This window comes from Opisthocomus hoazin, chromosome 8, assembly GCF_030867145.1.
Source record: "Opisthocomus hoazin isolate bOpiHoa1 chromosome 8, bOpiHoa1.hap1, whole genome shotgun sequence".
In the NCBI taxonomy this organism is placed as follows: Eukaryota; Metazoa; Chordata; class Aves; order Opisthocomiformes; family Opisthocomidae; genus Opisthocomus; species Opisthocomus hoazin.
In genome coordinates this window covers 13,786,393-13,808,674 of record NC_134421.1, presented here as the reverse complement: position 1 = coordinate 13,808,674, position 22,282 = coordinate 13,786,393, and the positions used below count along the sequence as shown (strand labels likewise).

Genomic DNA, 22,282 nt, shown 5'->3' with positions numbered 1-22,282 from the left:
TCTCTGCAAGACGCTGCCATATGCCAGGTTCGTACACCTTTGCTTTTCTGTGTATCTCATCCTTTTCTGAGACCCGTAACATGCTACTGTTCTTCCCTACCTCAGCAGTAAGGTAAACACAGCTCCCTCCTGAATCATTCAGTTCCCATATCTTAAGTTTAGTGGGAGGATTGCTGACATGCAGATTGGGGTATTTTTTTGTTACTTGTTTTGCCAGCCATGAGCCTGAAGGGAATATGTTGCAGGTGAGAGAACAACCTTCAGGAATACCTAGCCAGCATCTACAATTTAAATGTAATGACCTTATTTAATGAAGTACTTAATCATAGGCTGAAGTGTAAAAGCTCATGAGTAGTCTCATTGACTTCAGCAAGACTGAAATGATGGCGAACTGAGATACACCATTGAGTTAGGGCTGATAACGTCTGGGCCTGTCCTGGATAAAAGATTCAGGGCCAAGTGGTGCTCTCCACCAGCATCCTCTTTTATCCCCCTCATTGAAATGTCTGCCAAACATGGTCATCCCTAATGCAGAGGAGATGATGTGATGTACTAACTTCCTTTTAGACCTTTGATGCTGAAACCTAAGCTGAAATTTAAGATCATTGAGTTTAGCATTGGGAAAAAGATGGAGCAGTCAGCAAAATGTCACAGGTGACCATGACAAACTACTGCTCCCCACTGGCATGTGCTGTGGCAGATGATGCATGCCTGAGGCTACAGAGCTCAGTGATGCCTGGAGAAAAATGCTCTTGCCCACAACTCATAAATTCTTAACACTAAAACAATTCTGTAACTAAACTTCAGCAGTTTAAAACGGTTTGTAGCAAGAGAGTGAAGCTAACTGGAAACCTCCAGCTTCTGTAGAAAGTGAGTTTTAATCCAGCCTCTTTTGCCCAGTTTCTGTGCTCTCACGTGTCATAAACTGTTAGTATAATTGATCAATTTTTTGTTAATGTTAGGAATATGTCACCTCTGTGTCCATCTGAACATGTACCTATCAATTTGCTTGTCACCTGTCTACCTATTTGTGTCTTTTAAAAGATGTGAGCTTTGTCATCCATTTATTTATCTTCCTGAGAATGTTCATGAATTATTCTGGTCACTTAATGCATCCTAGCTCTGCATTTTCTGGGTATCTGTTCTTGGTAGCAATAAATCTGTCAGTTTAATTGCTTTCTCTTTAGCCTCAAACTTTTTCTCATTAAGTCAATGAGTAATCATCTTGTATTATTAAGGGTACTAGCGCAGAAAAGTTGTTAGTGGTTCTCTTTGAGTTCTGTTATTTAATAAAATGAACCATCTAAATAATAATCCCTCCCCACTGTTTGCTAAGTGGTATTACTTCCTGTTAGGCACATAGGAGCTTTGGCCTGTTTGCTTTTTAATTGAAAGTAAGTTTTCAGCTACCTCTTTCATCATCAGATTTTTCTGTCACCTTGAAATGAAGGCTCTGGCATTGTCTTTTAAATTATTGAGCGCTGGCCGACTGGGGGAGTTCGGTTTAGACTATACATTAATCTTCTTAACTACTCTCATCAAACCGACTGTCCAGCCTGCTATGGTTTCAGTACTTCTGTTTGCTGTTCCTCCTTTGTATGTCTACCCACCTATACGTGTAAAACATGAATATAATCTTTCTGCATGCTTGCTAATTATGAATTATATATTCTTTGTCTCCTGACATGTTACAAAACGTTTCCCAAGGTTATGTCTGACATTAATAAGTTGGTGTAGAGAGCTTTTCCTTTGCCACTTGGTTAGTAGAACTCGGAGTTGAAAGCGGCATTGCTCGGGAGTTGCTTCAGACCCTCCGGGAAAACATTATATATCTGTCTTTTTTTTTTCTTTCAAATTCTCTGATTTGCAAAAGATCTAAAAAATTAATCCTTTAAGCAGAGCTGAACTAATTTGCAATCTTAACAACAATTTAGACTCCTCTGTTCAAACAAGAAAAAAGGTTAGCAATTTATGCATGTTAATGTTGTCAGTGTACTGGCAAACTTTGTTGCTTGTGAAATAAGTTGTTAAAAATCCATAGCGGGGTTGAGAATGAGAGGACCAGTTCCACTGGGTAGAACAGCAGGGACCTGGGCTCTGCTTCCCGGCTCTGTTGCAGACGTACGCGGGCATCTCACTGCCTCTGTGGTCCTGGGTCCTGTTCGTGGTTTGCTTTCTCCTTCGCATTGTTTGTCTTGCCTAGTCATGGCAAGCTGTGTATTTGTACAGCACCTAGCACTGCAGAGCACTGGGTAAGCTACCCCTGTATAAATAAATTGTCCATAGCAATTAAATATTTTCCACACTGAGCCCTTTTTACACTGGGAATTCACAGTTCCCTCTGATTTATCTCACGTTTAGTCTCAGTGGAATAATTGTGCAAGATTTACTGTGAATATGCGAAGTTATAGCTGTCTGGTTTCATTGTGGTTGCTCAGGTGCTATTATGTGCGCTGCTGAATGATAGCTGTCAGACACTTGGGAGGGCAACTACCGTCTGCTGTGAATTTAAACAGTTAGTGCCACCCATGATTCTGGTACTTTCTTCTCGCAGAATTTCTTCCCATGAAAACATCAAATTAGATGTACTCTCACAGTGATCAAGCAGCAATTTACACATCCTGCTGTGCCATCCTGGTATCATCTCAAAAATAGTGGTTGGATCCCTTTACGTTTGGAGAAGTTGTTTAGTTTTAATTTAGCTTGCTGTTGTAAGGAGCTAAACTTGGTCTGCTATGGATTAGAATTCATGAAGCCCCATTTCCCAAATGGCAAAGCCTCTCCTACACAGCCGCATGCTCTGTGGAGCGTGCCTTGGCCAGAGGATGGCTTGCCAGCAATCCTGTTCTTGGTCTGACAGCTTTCCTCACCAACTTGCCCAGAATGGGAAAGTGGGAGGTTGTTAATCAGCAGCAAAGCCAACAGCCGGTGTTTTTATGAGAAAATATATGAAAAAATGCTTCAATCTTCTGTAGTATAATTTTAGCAAGCCAAATTCTGACCTGCTACAAGTTGGAATGGCTCCATTTGATAGAAAAGGAGTCGTACGTGCTTACTGTATCTCTGTACTGACTCCTCCAAGTCAGTGGGTGTAAATGGAGGGTCTTTGTTCCCTGCCTCACACCACTGAATCCATTTTATCAGGAACCATATCACCTGCTATTGCTGACATCTAAGACCACCCTGCTGAGTGTATTTTATTCAGCTGCCCTTCCAAGCCAGCAGTGCTGTGTTTTGAGGGCTTGATGGTGCTGGTGTCCACTGGAGCACCCTTGACAGATAGCACCCGAGGACACAGGTGCCCGTGCAGCAGAACACATCAGATTTTAATTCAGACCCAAATATATACGATACAGTTTCATTGCTCAAGTATGGTCTACAGTACAAATAGAAGTTGATAAACAGAAATAAACCTGAGAAGAGAGCAAATTCCTTGTGCAAAGGGGACAAGGACCAGAGATTTTGTAGCGTCAGATCTAGACCAAACCTAATGATCAAAGCTGCTGCAACATGCCTAGAAAGTGGCATATTCTACAGAACAGTCCACTACAAATAAAATAAAAAATCATTGAACTAAATTATGTGCTGAACTAAGTCCGAAGTTATGTTTCAAATTAGTCAGTCTTCAAAGAAATGATTGACATATTCTGAAAATCTCCATTACCTACAATTACCTTAAACACTTTTTTCACAAACCTCTTTGGGTACCAGCTCCCAAGGAAATTTAACTGTACAATTTTCGACTTTTTTCATAGACTCTGTCTTGCCTTAATTACTGATTAGCCTAACCAAAGCAAATATATATAAAGGAGGGGTAGGTTTTTTCTCCCCTTTCCAGTCAAACATGGCCCACTTACCAGTCTCATTCAGGAATGTATCTTGATCTGGCACCATAGAAATCGTTTGATGTCACAAATGTGAGATTGTAGAATCAGTTAATACGTCAAGCAAGTAGACCCAGACTAATTACAAAGGAAAAAAATTAAATTTAACACATACATTTATTGGCAGTGAGTAGTGACAGGAAAGGAAATTAAGCAGCAGCTCATGATTGTTAAGTGGTCCAGAAGAAATACATGAAGCTTCTTCTGAAAGCTGCTGTAGGTATTTAAATCACTTTTGGATTATACTGTGGAAACGTTTTCGTATGTGCAGTATCATATACCTTATAGCTTACTTCAGACCTCCACTCTATAATCTTTATATAGAATGCAATTAATTTCCATTAGCAGTTCCATATGCTTGTTTATGGGGTTTTTTCTGCAATGGTACGTGATACAGTTGCAGGCATATGTTAGTTTCTCTCTCATTCACAGTGACTTACTGATAGAGTATCTCCAGAAACTATGAGAATTATTGAAAGAAGCTGCTTTCTTTGTTACATGGTTCAGCAGCGCTCATCTAGCTTCTGCCACCTATGCACATGTGCGTGTGTATAGTTGTGTGATCCAAAGCTCACTGAAATTATTGAATATTAGGTCATGGTTTTTATTGCACATATATTCACGTGAACTTTGCATTTAATGACTGTTCACCTAGAACATTTGTTACCTGTTTTTGCTGTTCTTGAGAACAAAGAATACTATTTCTGCAACAGAGAAGTTGGGAAAAAATAATAATAATAAAAATTTATAGTATTTGTTTTATCTGTCTGTCTTTCCTTTCTCCTTCAGACAGTTATTTATTTCACCTTCCATACAGCAGAGGGAATAACAAAGTTTAACTGTAGGTAGGTTTTCCCTCTTACCTGTCATTTAAAGCCACTCTGACAAAGTTTGTTAGACCTAAAAATCAATTCACAGTACTTTGTTATTTGATGCATCCGTAATGATTTTGTACAGATTATTATTTTTTCTCCTTTTTCTTACGGCTTGAAATTAAAAGAAAAAAAAGAAAAGGATTGATTTGCTTTCTGCAATAAGAAGTAGACATCCAGTATGAAAAATGGCAACACCTTTATCTTCTTAAAGGAGATATTAAGGATTTGCATTAATAACCAACTCAGTTCTTCCCCTCTGTGTTTTCTTCCAGCCAAGATACTAGTCCAAATAATAAGAAATAGCTTGAAGTCCTTCCATCCTAGTTGACAGTGGCTAGAGAATTAAGTCCAAATCCTTGCATTTTATCCACCAACTAGATTATTTCATTCAATTCTGCAGCTAAATGGAGGCAAACCAAGCTCAGATGTTCATTTCTCAGAACAGTTTGCTAAATGTGACTTCGAAAAACATTTTCGTGGAAGCAAATAAGTTTCTCTCTGCCCCAGCTCAGCTATGACTTCAGATAGTCTTCAGTACAGTCCATGAAGTCTCTCAGTTGTCCTGTCCTAGGCTAGCTGTGTCTCTCAGTTGCTAATGTGGCAAGAAGAGAGGCACAGGGTATTTTGGGCCTAGGAACCCTAACTGAGCAACTCTGTCCACAATATTGGTTCTCCCTTCTGGTACTGCAGAAAATAAATCTCAGGAGGAAGAGTGGTGTCTTAAATTTGGGGTTTTTTCCCTTTGTTGTTCTCGGGGCTCAAGAAGTCCTTTGTTCTACACACGCTTCTTTTCTTAAATTGCAAGCCTTTCCTCACTTCCCACTGTTGTTTGTGTAAAACAAAAAATTGACAATTTCTTTTCTCTCTCAGAGTCTGTTAGCAGATTGCTAGCGTTAAGTAAGAGCTCACTGAGGTGACTGACAACTTTAGATTAAGGAGAATTCCTGCATGTAAACCACAGAGACCACGAAGGGACACTGCCTTTCTGGTCTGGAAGCTGTCCTTGTTGCAGTAACACATTTGCATAACATTGCAGTCATCTTGGTTGGGAGAAGACTTTCAAGGTACGTTGATTTATCCTAATGCTCTTGCCGGTGAGTCACTGCTGGTTTGATCATTTTGTTTTTTGAACTACAAATTCAATAATAGATTGCAAGAAGCAAATGAAGGGAGTTTTTTTTTCTCTCTTGCAGCAGTTTAAAAAATAATTTTCGTGTTTCATCTACACAAAGATGATTCAATTAAATACTTTAATCCTGACCACAAATAGTTTATGTAGTGGTTCAGTGAGAGAAGCTCAGCATTGTCTTGTCATAGAGCATTTACTTAATCCTGTCGTACCTGCTTCATAATTACTCCCTTAGATCTGTCCTTGCATTAGTACAAAATTAGCTTAGAGGACTTGGAGAAAAAGAGGAGGGGTAAAATCCTTCAAATTGGTTCATAATTTATGATTTCTTCATCAACGACCTGGATGAAGAGTTAGAATGTACCCTCAGCAAGTTTGCTGACGACACCAAACTGGGAGGAGTGGTAGATACACCGGAACGCTGTGCTGCCATTCAGCGTGACCTGGATAGGCTGGAAAGCTGGGCAGAGAGGAACCTGATGAGGTTCAACAAGGGCAAGTGCAGGGTCCTGCACCTGGGGAGGAACAACCTCATGCCACCAATACAGGCTTGGGGTGGACCTGCTGGAGAGCAGCTCTGCGGAGAGGGACCTGGGTGTCCTGGTGGATGACAGGTTGACCATGAGCCAGCAGTGTGCCCTGGCTGCCAAGAAAGCCAATGGGATCCTGGGGTGCATCAAGAAGTGTGGCCAGCAGGACGAGGGAGGTTCTCCTTCCCCTCTACACTGCCCTGGTGAGGCCTCATCTGGAGTACTGTGTCCAGTTCTGGGCTCCCCAGTTCAAGAAAGATGAAGAGCTACTGGAGAGAGTCCAGCAGAGGGCTACGAGGATAGTGAGGGGACTGGAGCATCTCCCCTATGAGGAGAGGTTGAGGGAACTGGGCTTGTTCAGCCTGAAGAAGAGAAGGCTGAGAGGGGACCTTATAAATGCCTACAAATATCTGAAGGGTGGGTGTCAGGAGGATGGGGCCAAGCTCTTTTCAGTGGTGCCCAGTGACAGGACAAGGGGCATTGGGCACAAACTGAGGCACAGGAAGTTCCGTCTGAACATGAGGAAGAACTTCTTCCCTCTGAGGTTGACGGAGCACTGGAACAGGCTGCCCAGGGAGGTTGTGGAGTCTCCTTCTCTGGAGATATTCAAGACCCGCCTGGACAAGATCCTGTGCAGCCTGCTGTAGGTGACCCTGCTTCGGCAGGGAGGTTGGACTAGATGACCCACAGAGGTCCCTTCCAACCCCTACTATTCTGTGATTCTGTGATTCTGTGATTCTGTGATTTCTGTTGAGTCAGCCCTCGTTCAGTCTTTCTAAGAGGTGAACCTTCCCATCTGTCGTGAAATGAAATAACGTTAGTACTTTTTAGTTTCTAGAGCTGATCAGAATCTGATAATGATATATAGAAGATCTTTTCTCCACCTCCAAACAGACAATGATCTTTTTTTAATGTCTTAGTGTCTTAAGTCACATCTTACATAAATCTTCCTTTTCTTCAGTGCATGCATACTCACATTTCTCTTCTTGCAACATTGATCTTATAAGCTTAAATGGGAAATTGTTTATTTTCCTTTCATGGAAAGGCAGGAGGCGAGTTCCTCTTCATATGGTGATAACAAATGGAAGGCTGTCCCAGCATTTGATCTATGCCTTGGAGTTTGTTTCCTCATGCAATTAATGGGCTGAGCCTAAGTGACAGAAGAAGAGCTTCAATTTCAGTCAGATGGTCACATCTTATTCTAGAGGGAAAGAAATTGGCATTTCATGTGTTGTGGAGGGGGTGTTGTGTGCTTTTACTCTTTTTTGTTTTGTTCTGAGTATGTACATATGAATGTACCATTGAAAATGGTCCCTGCATTTCTTATGCCAATTTACAAAGCACTGTTGACAATCCATATTTTACAGCATTGAACACAGAGAGAAAATCATACAAATTAGAAATAAAACAATCTCGTGAAAAAGAAGTTCATTTCTGAAAACCTTTAGGGCATGACAGGGAAGAAGTGTAGGTCCAGGCTAAAAGTAGCGCTAATGAAGTGGGGGGTTAAGAAATGCCCCAGGTGGATGCTTAAATCACTGTGATAGAAGGAGGCTGGAACTGGATGAACTAAAATAAGAGTTAATTAGGGCGCATTTTGAAAAAAAATCTGTGCACCGATGATGTCATGGGAGTTATTCAAAGCCACCTACAGTATCTTTCTTTGTAAAGAGTAAACCCTAGTCACATCTGTCTGTCTGGGACTACATGGTTGGATGTTATGAGTGAGTACAATATTTGTGCATGTTCAAGAAAGAATCCTAGAGAAAGAAGTTTTGCCTTTTAAAAGGGCAGATGTGGAAGCTAAAGTGAGATACTGAAGGGAGACTTTCACAGCTTTACCAGGTTATAGAATCTGTCCTCAGTGCTAACAACAGATTTACCTTTTCTAGAGATTAGAACAGATTAACTGTAACTGTCCCATTAACTGTATGCTTTTGGAGGCATAAACTGATGTCCTGACAATTTTGCTTGGACTGATTTAAGACATTATTGCTGTCATCTCTTCATTACTTTTCCATGAGCTGCATTAACAGATTTTCTGGAGACTTGTTGTCCCTCTCACTCTCCATACAGCCATTACAGAAGGCCAGTGAAGAGGGCTGCAGCTAATCCAGATGGCTGTACGCTGAGATGAACTAGGTAGGCAGTAACTCCTGCTATGGGGTGATAATTTCTCAAATTAGTGTGCTTGCTTCTACATCATAATGTAGAAGTCACATAATGATACAGTGTTAAATCCAATGGAAGCCAAGACTTTGTCTCTAGATTTAACTGTCTCTTGCTGATCTTCCCAACACGTAGCCAAAATTGTCATCTACATCTCCCTTTTTTTGACTTATTGCCTTTCTGATCTGCAGATGCATATTAATTTGTTGCTATTTTTCAGTACTTGAAAGGCAATCCATTTTTAATTTGCTGAAGTATTAAATGTATTTCTATTTTAATTTGTATTTATTATCGTGCTTAATAGATCTGCAGCATGACTGACAAAAAGGTGACATCAGCTTCCACTGCATGGAACTACAAGCCAATAAAGGGTCTGTCTGGTGATCATCTGGTGGGTGAGGGATTTTATATTTTTCTCCCTGAGGAAGACAGAAAGTGAAGCCCTTTGTTATATAATACCTTTTTTTACGCAAAAGAGGCTTATCGTACAAATAGGTTGCGGATAATTTTCTTTATCTTATTTATCTCATATGTTTGTTCCCTTTTTAAGAGCAAGTACAGTGTGTCATCTAACATCTGTGGTTATGAGGGAGAGAGTTAGCCAAGTCTATTTTACAACTTTCAGTTTTTATATTGTTTTCCGTCTTGTCCCTAGACAGATGAAGAGGAAAGTAAGTAAAGGGAAATTCACTCATTTTTTCCTTCCTGTTTTTAGCCTTTTGATTCCAGAATTCATTGAGATACAAGATAGATTCAAAACTCGTAACAGCATTTTACTGCTTCATAAAAGAAGTGTTGCTTACACTTAGTGCATGAGTAGAGATGAAGGGGATTAACTGATACCATAACTTCCTGCCCCTTGCATGCTTTGCTGCAGCGGTTGCACAGCTGGCGTTTGCTGCATTTTGATGTCCTAAGAATGCTTAATATTTTAATGCCTCTGTCTTGTTTTGTTGGGGAAGTATGGTTTATCTTATCTAGACATTTTCAGTATTTGAGATGATCGTTTTGATTCTTCTCTTTACTATTTTTGAAGGAAAGCTTGCACCCTAAACCTTGCTATAAAAATCACTAAAAAACCCCAGTTGAATTAGGCTTAGATTAACAAATGGACACTCTCGTTTAAATTTAAACCTAGGTGGAGTGAGTTTATACATGTAACTAACAAAGCAGTTCAGAAAAGTTTTTCCAAGCTACTGATAGGCGCCTTGGTGTTAACCACAACACACAGGCACTGTAAGTGCTGCTGCAGTGCCTGCCTACAGATGCTGTCATTTTGGTCAAGCGAGACAACTGCCAGCTATTTTCAGCCTGAATCTGTTTTGCATTTTGACCCTTCTGCACCTGACCTTTCAGAAGATCCAAACAACTTGACCTCATTACAGAAGAACAGTACCAAGGAGAATTTGTGGGATACTACTGCTGTATTTTGCATACTAACATAGGGGAAGGAGCACACGGCCAGAAAAGGGAGGGCCTGCTTGCAGGTTCTTCCTTAGCTTGTAAGGGTTTAAACCAACCACTCCTATCTCTTTAAAAAGTCTCTGTAACATCTGGCTGCAGGCAGCTTCTTGCTGAGGCCATGCTGCTGTGCACCAAGAATGCAAAATTAATGAGTCTAAAAAGGGAGGGAGAATGAGCAGGAATGATCGTAAACCAGTCATTCACCGAAGAGGGTACTTCTCTGAGAGGGAAAGTTCTGCATTTTCTTCCAGAAACTACTTTTGCTTTTTACATTTTCCTGCTCTAGTTCTTTCCAACAAGAGTAAGGTTTGAAATGCTTTTTCGCACCAAGACTGTTTCAGTATTCTCTGAGCCTCTACTGGGGGGATTTGGGAACAGGTGGGTTGTTTTGGGGTGCTTTTTGAACTCCCATGCAGATGTATGTTTCCTTCTTTTTGGTGTTTGGCTTTTCTGTACATTTATTTTTGTGGCTAAAAGGAACTCTCAGCTCTTTTTTGCCTCTCAGTTGATGCAACCGCTTGTAACTGTTGAGTGTCAGTAAACATGCTTCCGAGGTTTCTCTGATGATATTTGCTAGTGAGGCTGAAGAGAGCAGGCTCAGTCGAATACATATGTCTTCGTCCTCTCTGTTTTGTGAGAACAATGCAGCCTATTTCCTTAAAACTGGATGCCAAAAAGTTTAATAGTTCATAGACTTCTCTTCTGATCTTCTTCTCTTTTCCTATAGCAGAAAACAGCAGTCAACACAAAAGTTGAATCCTAGGATATCACGGCTTGTCTCAAAGCGCCTGTGTGAGAAGCCAGAGTGATGCTTTTTCACAGATACGGGCAACATGGGAGGCAGGCTGCAGTCTGAGCAGGTGAAAAGCCCGTCAGCTTCCAGGAAGAGAACCTAAGAGACTTTTCTAAACATTAGGGCTGGTAGACTTTTGCACTCTTCTTGCTTTTCACCCGTATAATGTCAACATTGTCCAGAGAGCAAACTCCCAGTAATGAAGTCTGGGTCTCTCCCCATCTGTCTCACTAAATGCCGCTTGGAACAAGCGCCTTTGCATTTGACAATAAAATCAATGAATGAAATATTAGAGGCTTGAACGATATGATGTGCAGAATACATTATGGGAGTTGTTGTGTTTCAGGGGACAGCAAGTCTTGCCCTTTCTTCCCGTTATCATCAGCATATCTACTTAATGAAACTGGCACCTTCTGCTAATCTCTCACCTCTTTGCTTTCGGACTTTAACTCTTTTGTAACACTTTAAAGTCTCTCTGTCTCAGGGCTGTGTAATAGAATTCTGCACTCTCTGTGTACTTTTGGGCTCACATTTTTCGTCTGTTTGTCTCAATTAAAGCCAGACCCGCACTAGCTAAATAATTAACAGACAGGGAGAAGGAGCTTAAGCTGATTTTCATAACACTTGTTTTTATCCCTTTACTCAGTTGAGATGGTCTTCTTCCTCTTTGCTCTGAGGTTCTTCAGAACAACAAGAATCACTCAGCGCTAAGCCAATAAACAGGTAAAACAGGGAAACATCAGTACTGAGATGGACTTTAGTTAAACATCCTAAAACCTCTGGAACTATCCACAAAGGTTGATCTGCAAATGACTGAAGAATGGGGGTTTTTATTACTTTTTCCAAGCCTTACTGGATTCTCCATCACGAACATTAACAACTTCATTGTCATGCTAGCAAAATGTGTCCTACATGTAGTAAAGAGCTGTAAACTAAGAAGTAAAGAATAACTAGTGCTTGCTAGCAATCTGTGAGACAGACTGTACTATTCAACCTTGGAGCTCAAGGTACTGTGTGAGTGGCGGCTTCATAATTTTATCCTTGTGCCAATCTTGACTCTGTAGTATTGGACAGGGTTATTACATGCTGGCAAAACTGACTCAGTGCTATATATGATTTCAAGTTGAGTTTACGAGTAGACACATTTTCAGCAAGAGAACATCTCAACCATGTTGCCCTGTAAATCCAGATGTCTCCAGGGTACAGGTTAAAAGACAGAGAAGGACATAGAGAAAGAATGGTTGTTTTCAAATTTTAAGAGCAATTCTCTGCGTGTTTATTAGGTATTTGCAGTGCTCCATCTCTTGCTGACAAAATAACTTGCAACACTGTGTCAGGATAAAATTTTCCATTCTGTTCTTCAGGTTGTTCTGTTCTTCTTATACACACGTCCACTGTTTAGCCTGACTGCAGAACCATGCCCTGCTTAGAGAGGCTGAGGCTCACCAAAGAGGTGACCCATCTGTGATTGCACAGCCGGTCAACATCAGAATGAGGAACAGATCCCAAGACTCTTGAGCTCGTCACTGAAGCATGAGGCTTCTGGTACAGCCACTGTTTCGTTGTATCAGGCAGAAGCATCTTTGATTCTGTAGGCTTAAGAAGTATAACGGCAGGTTGTTGTTCGGTATCAGAGCTCTGTCATATTTCCTGATACAGGACTAATTGTGCTTATTCATTAGATGTGAACAAATGTTTGCTGTGTCATCTTACCATCTGATACTCCTGATGCATAAATAATTCTTAGCTGTAGTGTTCGTGAGCTCTTACCTGTCTTGAAGCCCATAATTAAAAGCATAAGGTGAGCTATTTACATAAACCATTTGTCAGTATAGTAAGTGCCATTATAGCGTTGGCAAGAAGTGCTAGGCAGGCAGCAGCATCTTCCTGCAATCTGTGTCTGCTGAAGAGACGACTCCTGAATTTTCAGCCTGAAATATTTGCATAGGCAGGTAAAGCCACATAGCCAAAGGGAAGTGCAGAGCTTGTTTGTTTTTTAACAGAACTGAACCCAACAAAGGGGAAAAATAATGTCAACATAGTTGGATTTCAACATCATGTACAATAACTTGGCAACCTTTTTCACATTAAGTGGGTGACTACAGCCCTTTTTTACTAAATATGGCACTGTTTTTTTCTGGTTTGGTTTGATTTTTTTACTTGTCACCAGAAAACCAATCTTTTTCATTTTGTTCATCATGGGGTTTTTTCTGCCGCTGCTTCTACATGCTGGGACTTCGCTGATGCTCAGAGAAAGTGCTTATCATAAATACCTACTGATTTCTTGCTTACAAGAAATTGTGGTCTGTCCATTGATTTAGAAGATTTATTCCTTTTAAATACAAAGGAGAGGGGTTTAATATCTTGTTGTTTATATACGATAACTGCCAAAAAGGATATGAAGTAGGAAGCTGTGCACAGTTTCCATAAACAGTCTCCAGAATATTCGAAAGCTCTTACCCTCTGTCTCTAGCACATTGTTAATAAACAACAGTTTACTGTTCCAACAGCCTCAAACACCGATTACTAAAACCTGATGAAGTGTAGTGACGCAGTGGTGTTATCCTGATTTTACAGAACAAAAGTGAGGAACAAACAGCCAGCTGCTAACCTCTGTTAACCTGGTGTGAATCTGAGTTAAATTTGTTCAGTTAATGGAGGCAGTTTGAGGTTTACATCGCTACAGCAGCTGCCTGAACGTCAAGAGGAAAGTGAAGAGACATGCCCAGAATCCCGAGGGAAGTACCTAAAGTAAATCTATGGCAGAGCAGGACATAGCATTCAGGGATGTGGCGAGAAAAACTCGGCCATCAGTGGACCCAGTAAGCTGACAACTGCTCAAAAGACAAGCTCACTGGGAATTTCTAAATGATTACTGAGTGGCAGTGGTAGTTTAGGCACTAGGCTACTAGAAAGGACGGTGTCTCTCAGTGCTCTGGGTCTCACAAGTCCCGGCACCTGTTCATAGATTGCCGCCTGCCTCCCTGATGATCTTGGAAATGTCACTCTGTCACCATGCGCCTCAGTTTCTCCTGCTGTGAAGAGGTCTCTCCTTTTCTTTGTAAAGCGCTGCTAATGACAGGCATTGCAGAAGAGTTAGATTATTGATTACACGTGGTAGCCTGCTGCTCAGCTCCCTGTCACGGAGATGTGTTTCACAGATGGGGTTTGTGCCAACCCAAATGTGCATATCAGGACCTTATCCCCTGGATAAAATTGGTACAGTTGCTGTAGGCAGAGTCATGGTACATGGACAATTACCTTCATGCTCTTCACACCCTCCTCCATGACAGTTTTATTGCATTATCTTTGGCAGCAAAAAAGAAGGCATTTTTTGTTCAGTGATCAGGTATTCCTGCATAGCACAAATTTGAGCCGTAGTTTTAATACCTTGTATGTTCCTGAAACACTGAGTACAGTCATTTAGAAATATCTTTTATCTCAGACAAATGTCTGAGTATTAGAACTGCTGGAGTGGAATTCACTGTGTTCACAAGGACATTTTGCTGCTTTCAGAGCAAGAAGTTTTGATTTTGTAAGAGTGTGGGGTTTTATGCTGAATAAATTAAAAATTAAAAAGGAGACCATGATGAGGAAAAAGCAGTATTGGGGCACACAATCTTTAAGCTGCCATGGTGTGAAGAAGAAAGTGAGGTGTGTAGTCAGAGCAACAAGTACATCTCACTGACCTCCTGCAGCCTGGTTAGGAGAGAGTACCCGTCACCTGAGAAAGGGTTCATGTCAGGTCTCCTATAGCTGTTAATTAGATGGCAGTTGTGCTGCTGGGACATTTTGTGCTATAAACAGTGACATTAGAACTGAGGTGAGGAAGGACCGGCTCAGCAGCACGTGAAGCTGACATGGGCATCCCTTCTGATCTGGCTTACAATTTCCGAACAGTTTCAGTGGCCAGGTTTGTTATTCCCCAAACTCCACGCTAGAGCACTTTTCCTGACAAAGTGTCAGGTATATCCTTTCCTACAAGACAGAAAACAAGCAAAAACTTCTGTGTATGTCCAGATCATAGCATCTTTGAATTCTTCCTAAGTTGCTGGCAACACAGGAGCTCTGTTTTCATGGGTGCATGAAGTCTTGCTGTTGTCACAGAAAACCTCAAAAAGTTTTGTTCCAAAGTGAAAGGTTTTTTCTACAGTTACTGTCTTGTGCTCAGCTGCTGAGAAACCATTTCCCTGAAATTCTGCAGATGAAAGTGCTGCAAACATTAATGATAGATTTGCTAGCTTTGCTGTAGTTTGCTGGACTCCTCACTGTCCTCTTCATTTTTCTAACAAGCTCCTTGGAGGAGAGAAGATGCGTAGAAACCAAATATATTCTCTTCTTCCAATTGATTTCATTCTTTCATCTTTCCTTATGAAGATGAATCACAGACTTAGCTTTTTACCCCAACCTTTCTCAGTCCAATTCTGTACACTTCATCCTCTTGATCAACTTTTGTGTATGATTGTGCCTTCTGAATCCTCCCTTCTACCACCTACAGAACACTAGTCACGTTTCTTTCTGTACAGACTCTTGCTGAGTTATTCTTCTCCTGTGGCCCAAGTTGCTGTAAATTCTTTTGCCCTGGCCACATCACCGCCTCTGAGTACATCCAGAAGTCAGGTGATACCATTGCTTTAGATCCTTGTTCCAGCATTGCCAGTGTCTTCCTTTATTGCTTTCACTAGCTCCTTTCAACTTCACTGACTCAACCTGGCCCATCTTGTCTTTCCCTGCCCTTGATGTATCTAATGTATCTACCTCGGCTTCACTTATCTAGCCTCGTTTCTTATCAGGTATTCACTGCTTGTCTCTTTTCTTCCTCTCCTGGCACATGTGCTATCCAGTGTGATGCTCCCATGGAGCCATCCTCTCCTCTCCTGAGAACCATCCTGCAGTCCTTCAGTGAGCTATTCTTTGGCCTCCTGCTCATCCAGGTTGCTCTTTAATAACTATCCATGCAGTTTTGCTCTATGAGCAGTTAGTCCACTAAGAAGGGCTAATGGCTGTTGGGAAACGGCAACATACTTGATGCAAATGAGATATCAAATAAACAAGTTAAACTTGTGTGGGAGGCATTTTTCCCTGAAACTTGACTTTTCCATGTACCTCTTCAAGGTAGAGGCGGCCTTTTCCTATACCTGCCTATATATATATGCCCATCTGTATATGTTTATGCATGCATATATGTGTGTATATATGTATACACACGTGTATGTGTGCATACACGTATCATGTATACATCTTTTGTGTGTGTGCACATGTGAAATAAATGCAGAGTAGAGGTTAAAGTGTTCAATTCTGTTGAACACGATGTATCCTGTACTGTATGAGCATGTGAGAAAATGTCATCCTCTGTTTCTGGGGACAGGCAGGCTTGTGTACAGTGCATGCCCAAGATTTCATGGCATATTTTACACTGGATTAATGGTAAAATTTCTAAAAACTTTAAAGTGCCGAGAGTTTTTGTATTTGAAATATATTTTCAGAGGTAACTCAGGGCATTTGTTGCATGAGAAAACAGACTCTTTTTTAGGGATGAGAGAGGACATGGCAGTAGAAAAGGAATGAGTTTGCGAGCAGGAAGAAACGTTAATTGATATAGACAGTGCAAGAGTTGCACAGGGCATCAAGAGTGAGGATGAAAAGCTTGAACTTGACAGTGGTCTGAAGAGGTGGATGAGAGATGTGACAGGAAAAGTGAAAGATATTAGAAGCCACATACTGTGTATGAACTGGTGCAAGATCAGGGACTGGAAGGCCATAGAGAAAGGGTCAGTCACTCGGGCAAGACAGAACATGAAGTGCAATGCATTCAGCTGGTATCAATCAGTGTAAGTACGCTGATTTCACTGAAGTCGTGTAGATTTATACCAGGTAATGATGTGGCCTCAGACATTTCAGGAAAGAAGTGTCTCTTATGCAGGTGTTTAAAGGCTAAAGAAAAGGAAATCAGGAGATGGAGAGAAAAGGAACAGGACATTAATGAAAGATTTTAACTCCGAGTTGTGCAGAAAATAACCCAGCTTCATTGTACCATTAAAGATTCAGCTAGTCCTTAGTACGTTCATCAGACTTGGTACTGGCCAATTTAGAAATGTTCCAGCATTCAGAATGCGTACCTTTTCCCCTCTTCCCTCCTGTCGCCTTTTTATCCTCTGTTTCTGTGTCCTGTTTTGGGAGCAGAACTCTGCAGTTCTCCTGATTCCTGCCAAGCTTGAATCTTAAATTCTTGTTGAGTAATTCTCCTGTTCTTGCAGCTTACACTGAAGACATGCATTGCTCTGGCAGTACTTGGCTGTGGCTCCAGCATTCATGTCTGTGTTAAATTCCTAATGATCTAAACCATGGCTGTTACAGTAGTTAGAAGTAGCAAGACCGAGTTCAGCTGTGTTCTCCTTTAATAACCTCCACAGTGTAGAAATTGCTTCTTATGTTTTTAAAGGCTGAAAAATACTTTGCACTCACTTTTTGCTTTGGAGGCCCATACCATATACAACTAAACCTTGCAAACGTAACAATCAGGAGAGCTGTGCTGAAACAGGTCTTTCGTGTGATACCAGCTTACCCTTTGGCCATGGGCAATCAAAAGGTGGCACCCCCCACCCGCCACCTCTTCCCTCCCCTCTAACATGCCTTTTTATTTTCCCTTTACGGAAACAGCCTGATGTCCTGAAGACCACAGAAAGTGCAGCTCACCCAGAGTATTTGTTGTGGGCCCATTGCTCTTACTGTCAGTGTAGTGGAGTCATGCGAAAGCCACTGTACTCTCTAAGACAAAAAAAAAAAACAAAAACAAAACAAAAAAAAAAGGCTTCCACTAAGAAGGTGGTGAAAGTAGTTGTAATAACTATAATTTTTTACTGGTATTATTATTGCTTGTAATAGCAGAATACCTCAAGGCAAGAGCTGAGGTTACTCTAGAGAAGATGGAATTCTCTAAAACTGGGAAAAAATCAGGGCAGAATAGGAAAATATTATTCACAGGCACCAAGATTGTGCTGGGCACCAAATGAAACTAGCAGATACCAGACTCAACATAAGTAAAAGCTGATGCTTCTTCAGATGTGTCATGTGCCACGAGTTGCTGGAAGCCGGAGGACCACTATGAAGAAGTGCCACCATACAGCTGCCCCGTTGTGCTCCACACTGCACAGCTGCTACTGCCTGCTGCTGGAGACAATATACTGTGCTGGATGGAGCTTCAGCCTGGCCACGCACAGCTGCTGTTACGTTTTCGGTAGAAGCTAGCACACAGTTATTACCTTGGAGGACTTACATTTGCAATATATGAGACAGGCAAAATGAGAGAGAGGTAAAAAGTTATTGTTATTCCCGGTTTTCTTACGGGAGGATCGAGCAAGAGGCTGTTATGTGACCTGTCCAGTATCACCCAAGAAATCAGTATCAGAGCTAGGAGCTGAGATGAGATCTGGAGTCCCCTTCAATGCCTGAATTAGAGGATCATGCTTTACCTTCCTTTAGCCACCAAAAATCTATGAAGTGAAAACAGAATCGACGCATTGAGTTGTCAGGCTCAGACGTATCTGCTTTTCCATGGAAACCTCTTCCCAGCGACAGCTAAGCTTTTGCGAGGAGAGAAGCACTTCTCATCATGCGAGAGCTGTCAGGGAGCCGAACTGTGCAAAACGCTGTCACTGTGCAGCTGCCTTCCGCAGAAGTCTCGTCCCGCAGCCAGGCAGCATACAGCCCCGTTCCCGACAATCCAGCTGTAAGTCTGCCTGCTCGGTGATTTTTCACCGTGGTCATGCCAGAATCATCGCCATGTTTTCTGTTGTCTGGCTGTTAGTGGTGATGTATGAAGAAGTAGGAAAGACAGCTTCATTTTCATAAGCTAACTTGTGCCTGCAGTCACAGAGAGTGAGAGGAGTGCACTTAATCATAACTGCAGGGCCAGAGCGGAAAACAGTGACAGAGCCTTTGCTGTTAGTGATGATGTTTTATTATAATAACTCTTAGGAAGAAGCAGCAGGCAGCTCAGAATGCTGAACTATTCAAATTCATTATGGTAGCCACCATGTTCTCATCTGCTGAAAGAATAACTCGCATAACTCTTTGAAGCTTGCCTTTTGTAAAAGTCCGTGGTGGCAAGGAACTTGTCTTTCTCCTCAGAAAATCTGAATTCTGGTTGCGGTATGATTGGAGGTGAAATCAAGCTGGTGAAAGATTCTGCAGAACTGCGTGCACCTTGCAGGGAAGGCATGAAGGGTGGCAGAGGGACGAGTCGGGGCTGACGGCTGGTCAGAGAACTGCGGGCAAGGGGAGCATTCGTTGTGCCTGCTCGACCCCGTGCATTGCTTTGGCCAGTGCCTCATTTCCGTAACTGTATAATGCGTTTGAAAAAGTAAACAACTGAATGAAAGAACCGGTAATGCTCAGATACACTGAACAGATATTCTCACGGCGATTCATTCATATAAGAAAATGTTGATTAAAGTTTGAGTGAAACATTTTTAGTTGTCTGAAATTGGAAGGGCAAAACTATGATTTTATTTTGTTTGAACTTTTAGATACATAGAACAATGTGGCATATATGGGATATATTATGCATCTATATTATGTGTCACATTGATTGATAATATTGAAAATGAAGAGGGTTGTACATTTAGCTGTGGTTATTTTGATATCTTCAGATCAAATTATTTGAGGATGTTTTTTCCAGAGAATATTTCTGAATGTGATTTTTTTTATACTGGTTCAGAGTGAAAACATTTTTTTGGAGCCATCAGTATTTGCTATGCAGCTGAAGTTCTGTTTTCCTGATCACTTCTGCCCAAAGTCAAGATCATAGAGACAATGTAAAGGGAAATAAAAATATATTCTTCCTTGGCAGAAACAGTAACGCTGTTCCAGGCTAAAGAAAAACAAAGTGTAACTGGAGGAGATACAAAGCATATCTTCATAACTTTCTCCAAGGTGGCTTGGGAGACAAGCCATCACATCTGCCTAGTAGGTTTTTAGACACCAGCAAGAATTACAACAGCCTGACAAGTTGCATAATGCTCTACCCTAAGACAGTGAACACACGCGCATTCCCAGGCCGTTGCAAAAGCAAACTAAAGTGTGTTAGCTAACACATTTTACTTTGGGTTTGTTACAAGCTATAAGGACATGTACAGGCAGTTATTCCAGCTCGGTAGATACACAGTAAGTCACATTATCTGATCCATGTATCTAAGCCCTAAAGCTTACAGGATGTTAATTTCTGCCTGCATCCATGTCCCATATCAAACCTCAAGCAATACTGGTGAGAGCAGGGTTTGTTCTGGTGTCTTCAAAAACAAAGGGAAAAGGGGGAAGGAAAGGATACAGCTACAATAAATACGTGCGAATATAATTTCCTGAGTCTTTTCAGTTTATCTTAGCATGACAAATAATAACTGAGAAATAAGTATTTCAGGGGTACATTATCAGAACTGAGATTTTGGATTGGTAGGTGAGAAAGGAAAACCATTAACAAGCAGCAAGGTTTGTTCATTTTTTATTGTTCATCAGTTTGAAGGCTGAACTCTGTAGCGTGTAGGGAAATGCACGGGGCTACAATAATGAAGCAGATTGATGCTCCATGGTAAGGAAGTTCAGTATCTGCTTCTTGCAAATGGAATTCTAACATTTCTTTTGATGTTAGCGGTACTATCCTGAGAAGGATCTGTGGACTGCTGAGTTGTGAAATGTGCAGTTAGAATATGGGCAGGGTTACACTCTTCTACTAGCTGTGCCAATCCATTCCAGCCCAGCTGCACTTGCATTTTTGGGGGGTTTTTTCCTCATCCCTTACTTGCAATGGTAGTTTCTTATTTTGATTTAATTCTACCTCAACTGTAAGGGAGCGGTTATAAAGAACAGGCAGTCTTCCAGCACAGAATCAACAAGTGTTGTTTAAATTGTGCCCTTCGGCCTTTTTTGGCTAAGATTCGTTTCAGCCAGTTGAGATCCTTTTCACATTTCCTCACGACGTATGGCTTGTGGCACCTGCTGTGCTGTCTAGTGCATTCCATGTGGCTCACAGGTTGACAGATGCTACAGTTTATTTGTATGAACAAATCATCAGTTGCTTAGGATGCATCTGCCTCTGACTTGTCATTTCTTTCATTCTCTTGCGTACTGCACTCTGTTAATATTGCCAGTTTTCAGTAGCACCAACGGGGTGATAAATGTGTGGTGGTCTTTTATATGACCCTTTCTGCTCTCTCCCAGATTTTCCACCTTCTTAAAAAATGAGGTACAGAGTATAAAGTGAAAAATTAAATATATATATTATATATAACATTTAATGGAAAAGGAGAAACGTCATTAGAAAACGAGGTCTGGTGAGGACCGGAACGTTGTGATTAGGATAGAGTAGGATGATCTTGAACAGTGGTGTGGAGTGGACTTGGTAATCTCTCAAGGTTGTTTCTAGATTGATTTCTGTTCCCTCCTTCAATGCTTTCAGAATGTTCTGATTTATTTGGCCACTCACTGCTGCTCACACTCTTTGAAACAGCATTCGAGACAGATGTGGAGGTTACTGACGTTCCACTGAATTAGAGGTACCATGGGAGAGTATCGCAATTACCTGACTTATGCTAACATTTTCCTAGCGGATTATAAAATTAAATAAATCACTTTTGCCTTTATGTGTTGCTTCTCCGCCCAGTCTTGTCTTGGGCCATACTGAAACTTTAGCAATACGGCTATGGTCCTATGTAAGCAATGTACAATGATCATCTAATGCTTTCCGTGCACTGCTGTGACCATACGCCTAGTTTTATGAGCATAGCTGGGATTTCAAAATGTGCCTTCAGAGCACAATGCTTAATTGCTTTCTCAAAACGTTGCGGAATAATTTCCAATCCCAGTCGTAGTGACCTCACTGAGCTGGTCCCTCAGTCAAAACACCATTCCCTTTCCTTTATTTGACTAGATCCAAATGCAGTTTTCCCCTTCCCTCCATCCTCCGTCACCAGAGCATCATTTCAATCACTTTTCTTATTTACATTTTATACAGCACTTTTCAGGATAGATAATTAAGTCCTTATCTATACAAACATTCACTTTTCTGTTGATTTTTAAGCAGTGCAAACCTTCTAGACGCATTTGATTTAAAACACGTTTTACTCTAGCTGAAGCCAGCTGCTAATCAATGTAAGCTAAACCAAAATAAGCCCATCTAAAACTGAAATAATAATTTCTGTGCAACATTCCACACAGGCATGCCTAAATGACTTTTAAATTATTCTCTTAAAATAAAGCAGTGCAACTTTCTTATGTAGGTAAACTCTTTGAATCCAGTATTTTCCTGAGCAAAAGGGATTTCCTTTGGGACTGAGAAATAAATCCCTGAAACCAGTGACGGAGAGCATGGGAAGAGAATCATTTGTTATACTGAGCCTTGTTCTTCAATTTTATTATCTCCATCAGAGTATGAACAGATCTTC

The 22,282-nt window shown here is 41.1% G+C and overlaps 1 protein-coding gene across 9 annotated transcripts in view; it reads left to right on the top strand.

Moving 5' to 3' along the window:
* Positions 1 to 22,282, top strand: part of LARGE1 (LARGE xylosyl- and glucuronyltransferase 1) — a 290,868-nt gene that overhangs the window by 200,369 nt on the left and 68,217 nt on the right. The window lies entirely within an intron of this gene.